Below are 8,223 nucleotides of genomic sequence, written 5' to 3' on the forward strand. Positions count from 1 at the left end.
TATTGGCTAGTAGCTGATGAGAGCCTTGTGTTTGATATTCCTGAGACTTGGAGAGAAGGTATTGCTGCTCAATCCACAAACAGGCAAATGCATTGGTGTCTAGAAAACCACAGTGTGAAGTTCTAGAACATTTAGAGAGTCGCTTTCTAAAATGAAAATGTAGCTGGCTCACTCTCATGGTCACTCTTCATATCATGTCAGATCTCTGAACTTAATTGCTTCATCCTCTGGGCACTCTGTACACATATCTATTAAGGCAATTTTCTCTTTATATCCTGACTAGTTTATGTGTCTGAGTCTCCAGAATGGCAAGAGTTATTTCTTATTTATGGATACAGTGAAGAGAAGCACAGGCTCTGGAATTGAACCACCCACATTCACATCCTGGCCCTTCCCCTTATGAGCCACATCATCTGGACAAGGTCCTGGTCCAAGAGCCTCTCTTTCCTCATCTGCATAATGTAAACAGTAATAGGACCTACTCTGATGGCTATTGTGAGGATGACAAAGTCTCACAAATAAGTAAGTGTTCGCACAATTCACTGAATCAGTCAATTTTTCTCAGTTGAGTACATTTCCTTGTGAGTCCCATTACTACACTAACCATCCATGGGACTGTAACCCAAGCTCTGCTATTTCCTGACTCCACATTCTGTCCAAGCGACCAGACTAGACTGGAGGAAACATTACAATACCGAATACTGAGCTCTTCAGAGGAAATACAGACAACATTAGTCCCCATGCAATGTTGCCGATACTCTAGACTGGTGAATTCTGTGGATCTTATGGATTTCATGCCTCGATGGCCCTACACCTCTTCCACGAAGGAAAGAATGACATTGAGATAACTGCACGGCCAAGCACCAGAATTGGAATTGAACAGCACTCTAATTCTTGGCCCATTCTTGTGGCTTGCTATCAAGTTGCCAAGACAATCAATTTTCCCATACCCTACTACCCAGTGGCACTGCTACCAGCACAGCACAAGAGACCCTCCTCTAATAGTTCCACTGGCTTGGTGTTCAGCATTCTGATCTATGTATTAGAATAAGGCCTTAAGGACTAATAAAATCTTGACCGGAGTTGCCTGACCATATCCCCAGATGTAACAGTGTAGCATGTAGCAATTAAACGTAGATTTTAACATAAGCCACAATATTCAGAAGAGTTGGGATATTTAACACGTGTCATTCATCCAAAATATATTTTTAACATCTCTAAGATGGAAATTTGTCTTACAACAGCATGGCATACTGTAATTGGCAGTTTGATGGTGTATCTTACCATCACGGTATCTTAGATTTAATAAGAAGCAATCAAATGACGTCTTCAGTGCCTGACCTAGTATTAATATAATATTTGACACATGGAAACTTATGGCCTAGGGTAAATTGCTGGCCCAGGGCCCTGGAGGTGCTCTCTAGGTCTGGGGAAAGCCTTTTGAGTCTCTGTGTTCTTTAAACTCTGCTATTACTAATAAAAAATACACATCAAGATAAAGGAAAATCATATGAGTTCTTCGAAAACCTAAACTTTGATTTGAAAAAGATGCTTTCCTTAGTATCATTGTTTTTGTTTGTATGAGTCAATATGGAATGCCGCTCCAGATCCTGACCCTCCCCCTCAATTCTGTTGGTTTTCCTAGTAAGTGAGTAGAGAGAGTGGGAAAAAAAGAGAGTTGGCAAAATCGAGCTTCTTTCCCCCTAAGATGCCTCATAACAGAATCATTGCCTTTCACACACATCAAATACCTTCTCCACCCATCATCAGCCTTGTCATCAAGTTCCCCGGTGAGTCACATAAACACACACTGGAGGGCCTGTCTTTTTGGCAGCGGTATCTGGACTACACCCCTACACCCTGACTTTTTGTTCCCACTGCTGATATGATCACATTTCCCTTTTCTCCTGGTTTGCTGACCTTCATGTTCCTGTCTCCCAGGAAATATACCTTTTTCCAAATCAGCTTCTGCTGTAGCAGTCCCAGCTGGTCAGTCCCCTTAATGGCATAACTTTCTAAAATACTGTTATAACCAGAAGGGGATAGAGCTTTGGAAAGGAGCCAGGGACTTTCTTGATTTTCAGATTTTAAAAATGAAGCTCAGGGGTGAGGGACTTACCCAGGGTGACATCATTAGGAATACCATGAAGGACAGAACCCTGGCCACGACCACTACCCCTTCTTCCAGGGAGTGTGTACCTCTTCCCTCAGTTTAGATCGTCTCCAACTGCAATCTCAAAAAGAGCAGATGAATTGCAACCCTGGGCAGCTGCCATCCTCTTTGAAACCTTTCTGGATTATAATAAAAAGGTATGAGAATGTACTGAACATCACTGTTAAATAACCCAAAGAGTGATGGCTTTATAGGTGCAGCAATGTGGTTGGGAAATGTGGCTTGAAGGCACACCTGCAAATGACTTTAAGAACTGGAAAGAATCAATTGTCCATATGGAAGAGTGGAGGATGTATGGAAAGGGTCAGAGCATGCCCTAAGCTATGTCCTTGGCATCCTCACCCAACTGGGTGATAGGTTCTTCATCTTTGACCCTTTAAATGCCTTTTCCATTTGGGGATCTTTCCTGGCTGGATTGATTCCCTATCTATTTTAGTAAAATTGTATGACACTGACTTGGGAATGTATTTCTCTTCCCCATGCTATTGAACAACTTGGCTCTGCTCCCTCTTGAGCAAAAGCATACACACAGAATCCAAAACAGATTTAATAATTTTGTCTCAAATAAAGGTGATAATATCAAAACTTAACAGACTTAGTGGTGAGAGGTGAGGGTGCCTCTTAATCTAGCTATATAGTCCTTTACTCTGTAGAAATGTGAGGCTTCCATGCCCAGACCTTCTTGATGTCCCCTCTTTGATGTTCTCCAACACAGTGGAGAGAATTCCAATCTAAACCGTCCCTTCTATCCTCTCCCCATTCTCCTTTAACATTTTTCCCCTCCAGAAGTCTCATCTACCTGCCGCCCTTACCAGACAATACCCCTTCCCAAAAGTTGGCAAGTCCCAAGATTCTTTGAATATATTGTGAATCTTCAGTCTTCAGCTTAGCTGTTTTCTCCTCCATCTTTTAAAACTGCTGCATACGGCAGAAGGGGAGGGTTTTAGTTCCCAAGGAAAAGGGAGGACATGTGGACTAGGGCATAATTTCCTTTGTATTTTCTTTCTCTTTGGATTGCCCCTGACTACCTGAAAGAGCTAATTCCCTTGTAGTAGCACTAGCTCAGGAAAAAAAAAAAAAAGGTGATAAATCTGGTCTTACTCTAAAAGAAGGAATTTAATGTGTGGTGTTAAGCACTGATACCTCCTCTGAAGGTGTGCTGGGTCCACCTTCTCTGTTTTTGGAGGCATAAGAAATCTGGACTTGACTGTGCCCCTGTATATTCTAGATGTGTTTCCTACTAAGCATCTGTTGCTCTTGTAAGATCTCAGGCTCACCTCTCCTCACTGTGTTCTCCACCATTTCTGGAGGGCCTGAGACAGTCTTACAGCTTTCCCAAATATATAACATCTGCCATTCTTTTTTTTCTTTGTCTCTGGTTCCTTAAAATGAGACATCTCTAGAATGTACATTGTGAAGTTCTTTCTGGAACTTGCCACCATTTCCCTTCCCGCCAGTAGGTAGTCAGGCCCCTGAAGTTCACCTGTGTCCATCACACTGACCTGTGATACTCTACTAAAAGAGGAAAAGTCTCTTTTGCCCCCTACACCCATTGTAGCAACAGTCTGGCATAGTGATTGCAAGTAGCAGTGGTCACATTCCCAACATCCTGTGAACACTGTGAACTCCAGTCTTTTTTAAGACAGAGTTCTCCCCAGGGTGGGCCAGAAGACCCTTCTCTGAGACTCAGTTCCCCAAATCTTCCTCTCTATTTCTAGTTACTCCTAATCTGCTTCTGTGCCCTCTCCCATTAGCCAATTAAGTAAAGCCTTGTGTTTGATTTTGAAACCTTCAATTCATATGGTTTTACATTTATGAAGGTGGTAATATAATCTCCTAAATATGTCTGTATTGGTTTTGCTCATGTTTTATCTTTATCTCTTGGGGGAGGAGGTCAGAGGGGAGAAAGTAAGAAAGGCAACTAGGAAAGCAATAGGAGGAAAGGAGAGCACAATGTTTTGATCAAGCACTGAACTGTTTTCAAGCACCAATGCTGGCTGATTCACTACCAGCTTCAGTGCCAAGCAAAGGCTCTTACAATTTGTCCCAGAATTGTTCACTTAGGCAAGGTGGGAATTGCAGACTGTTGCCTTTTCTATGTCATGCAGCACATACAGCATATTGTAGTAGAGTTCTCAAATTAGATCCTGCCGTATGTCCCAGTGAGCATCATTGAAAAGAACGAGAGTGGGAAAAGTCTAGGGAGTTACAGTTGATCGAGCTACTTACCTGGTCATCCAACAGCTTCTAGAAAAATTGACTAATGCACTGAAATCTACCTCTTCTGTATTCCTAAACATATACATGCCATATGGCATGTATAAAAGCATGCTTTGAGATTGTTTTCAAAAGATGGGGAAGGGAGGAAGAAAGGAAGGGAAGAAAAGAGAAAGACAAGATGGTCTAATTAAAGAGCTATGTATTCTGAATCCTCTACCTCTTTGCATTATCAAAATCCAAAAGAGGATGTTGCTCAACCAGGCCAAGGACAAGCTCCATTTCAATAAATTTAAGACCTAGGCTCTATTTAATGTCTAAATGTCTTCACTAAGTCATTCATCGTATGCCTCAGGATAGGTGCCCAGTGACTGTTGGCTCAGTGTCTAAAGGATGGTAATAGTAATCCCATGGATTTGTGGAGCACTTAAAAGCCTTCAAAGTCAATTTCCATATATAATCTCATTTGATCCTCAAAAAAACTCAGGTAGGCAGACCAGATCATCTTAGCCCTATTTTATAGATCAGCAGTTCTCAAATTATTTAGATTTGGAGCAATCAGAGGTCATGGTACTCTTTGAGGGATGTATGAACTAATGTCATTTAAATTACATAGCAACTAACTGTAGATTCTGGGGCAGGCAATGTCCAACTAGAGGTTAGGTGGAAAGCCATGTGGGCTTTGGGAGAGGAGGTGATTAGAACTGGGACTTGGTTTAGGTGAGGGTAGTAGCAGAGTAGAGCCCGAAGGCAAAAGCAGACTTTTCTACAGAAGTGATTTGAAGGCTTTTTAAACTTCTTTTTTTTTTTAATTTATGATAGTCACAGAGAGAGAGAGAGAGAGAGAGAGAGAGAGAGAGAGAGAGAAAGGCAGAGACATAGGCAGAGGGAGAAGCAGGCTCCATGCCCCGGGAGCCCGACTTGGGATTTGATCCCGGGTCTTCAAGATCGCGCCCTGGGCCAAAGGCAGGCGCCAAACCGTTACGCCACCCAGGGATCCCTTGAAGGCTTTTTAGAGTCCAAAATAAGCAAGCTAACCTAGACAAAGCAAGAAGCTCAGAGTAACATACATGATAATGCAGAGAAAGGGGTCAGAAAGCCAGATAGTTGACTACGAACAGGGTTGAGGTCCCTGGGTTCCTGCTGATTTCATGATGGGAAGTAGGAAACTGAAATTAGTCAAAAATTTGAAACCAAAATGGTGAAGTAAAGTCCATGTTAGTCATCTTTTACCCCACTGAGATGGGCTGGACCCATTCTTGAGGACTCTTCTTCCAAGATCTAGATGTAGCATAAGAGAAGTTTGATCCTTGTCCTCCTTCTACATAAATTGATGATAGATGATGTAGGAAAAGACATTAGGGTTCAAAGCCAATGACCAGAAAAGTATTCTTGAGATGTCTTTGGTGCAAAAAGATGGTTTTATTAAAGTACAGTGTCAGGACCTGTGGTCAGACCGAGCTGCACTGGGGTCATGAGGAGTGGCCCAATATATATTCTCAAGTTGAGAGGGGGTTAGGAATACTGTGAGCCTCTTAGGAATTTGGAAGTAAGGTTTCCAGGACCTTGAGGGGGGCAGCTATTGTTGGGAAAAGGTCATTTATTACTGTTTAATAAAACCTGAGTCATGAAACCCTTCAGAGGGATATCAGTGGGTCTTATGCTTGGGGGATGATCACCAACATGTATCTGGGGAGTAAAGATAAAGGAAGTTTCCAAAGGAATTTTTACATGTTAAAGTAGACTTACAGGATCCTAGGAGTTGGGCTAAGATTACCTTTGTCCTTAGCAAAGTATTAACATGGAGGCGGCTGAGTCCCTAGAGGAATGTCACTCTGCCTGTTTCAAGGATTTGTCAGTGGGGTGTAGGTAATAAGGAAATTTAATACTTTTTCCTCTGCCTTTGTTTCCCACATTAATAGAGACCTCTGGTGCAAAAAGGCCCATATTAGAGCTTATCCTGTATGAGATCTGGAGAGAGTGGAGGGAAGCTAAGACCACCAATAAGTCAGAGCACATGAACAATGATCACAATTGGACTCCTCATCCATGAATTGGTGGACAAAAAAAAAAAAAAAAAAAACCACAGGAATGTTTGGAATCCCCTTAGAAGTTATCATAGAGAAAAATGACAAGGACAGAGTTTCTGGGATTAGTGATGGTGAGTTGAATAGGAAAAGGATATGCAGCAGTCTACACAATAGGAAAAAATGTTCCCATTTTGATGGGTGGTATTACTATTTCTTTTTGGTATGACTCATAACAGTGGCGTTCTCTGACTTTTTGCTGTCCTCTATACACCTTAAGTATATGCAAACTTGAGTATTTGTTGAGTGGGCGCCTTATGTCTGTCTTACACATGAAGAAAACATCGCCTTCTGCTGCTCTGCCACTCTTGTAAAATTCCCCCTTCTGTCACAGATGAATTTCTGTAATTCCCAGTATGCTTTTCTGAATCCAGTGTCCCGACCTCTAGCCTGTAGATCATTATCATACTGATGGCTTTTCCTCATCATTGTCCCCAGCTCAAGAACCCTTAAGGCTCCTTGGTTGCTTATGAACCTCAAAGTTCTCTCCTTGAAGGACCTCCATAGTCTTACCCCAGTTTACTTATCCCCCAACCTTAGTTTTCTTATACATCACCTCAAACCTGCCCTGCATAGGGGGAGTCAATGTTCAAGTGTTTAGCTTTCATACAGATCGTATCTCCATGTGTCACATACTAACACTCTATTGTCTTTCCCGTGCAAAGCTATTTTTTATTTATCTTTACCAGCACTTATATTTTTTTCAGAACTTTTTCTCAGAGCTAAGAAAAGTTTTCAATGAACAAGTAATCTTATTAGCTTTTATATTTTCATTAAATGTGTCATAAATAAATGTGAGTCTGAGGCAAGAGTAAACACACAAACCACTGGGGGAAAAATGCTTAACATGCTCTGTTAGATATGACTTCAGTAGGTTATATAGGAAACATCACAAGGCAATGGAGAAAGATTTATTGACATTCAGTAAATTGACTCCAGAGAAATGTATGTAGATTCTCATCTCTTCCCATAACAACAAATAGTGAAAGATTAAAGTGTAGATGGACACAATAGGGAAGCAGTGTGTCTAATATTTTATTGGTTGAAAGGTGGGTACATCTTTTATGTAAATTGCAAATTGGTATAAGCTCTCCAGACAGGAGTTTGACATTACACATTAAGATCACTAAAAATAGTTCTATTCCTAAGAAATCACTCTAAGAGAAATAGGAGTACATCTTTTATCCTTTGTGTTGTTAAAAAGAAAACCATATACTCAAAATGGCATCCCTAGGGTTAAGACCCTAGTAAGTAAAACTGGTAATCTAGTAAGTAAAATGATTCTCTGGTCTGTGAGCTGCTCTAGCAAATTAATCGAACCAGAAGAGGGGTCATGGGAAACTCTTGTTCATAGTCAGAAGCACAGGTAAACCTTACCCCTGAGCTTGTGACTAGGGTCTGAAGGGGCGGGGTCTGTTGGGACTGAACCCTCAGCCTATGGGATCTGACTCTGTCTGAGTAGAAAGTGTCAGAATTGAGTTGAATTGTAGGGCACTCTGTTGCTGTCCCCAGAATTCCTTGTTGGTGTGGGAGCCCCCAAACACACATATTACATAGAAATGTGTGTGTGTGGCATCAAAACACAGTGGTGATGATACCATCTTAGAGACAGTGTATCCCAGTTTTCCACTTTCTAGTCTTCAGTATTTTCAAGTGTTTTGTAATAAAAGCAATCAGAAGTGCATAGTTAACTCTAGATTTGTACAAGAAACATCAAGTCTATTAGAGAGATTGTCAGCCTCCTGT

Source organism: Nyctereutes procyonoides, unplaced genomic scaffold (genome assembly GCF_905146905.1).
Source record: "Nyctereutes procyonoides isolate TBG_1078 unplaced genomic scaffold, NYPRO_anot_genome, whole genome shotgun sequence".
NCBI classification, from domain to species: Eukaryota; Metazoa; Chordata; class Mammalia; order Carnivora; family Canidae; genus Nyctereutes; species Nyctereutes procyonoides.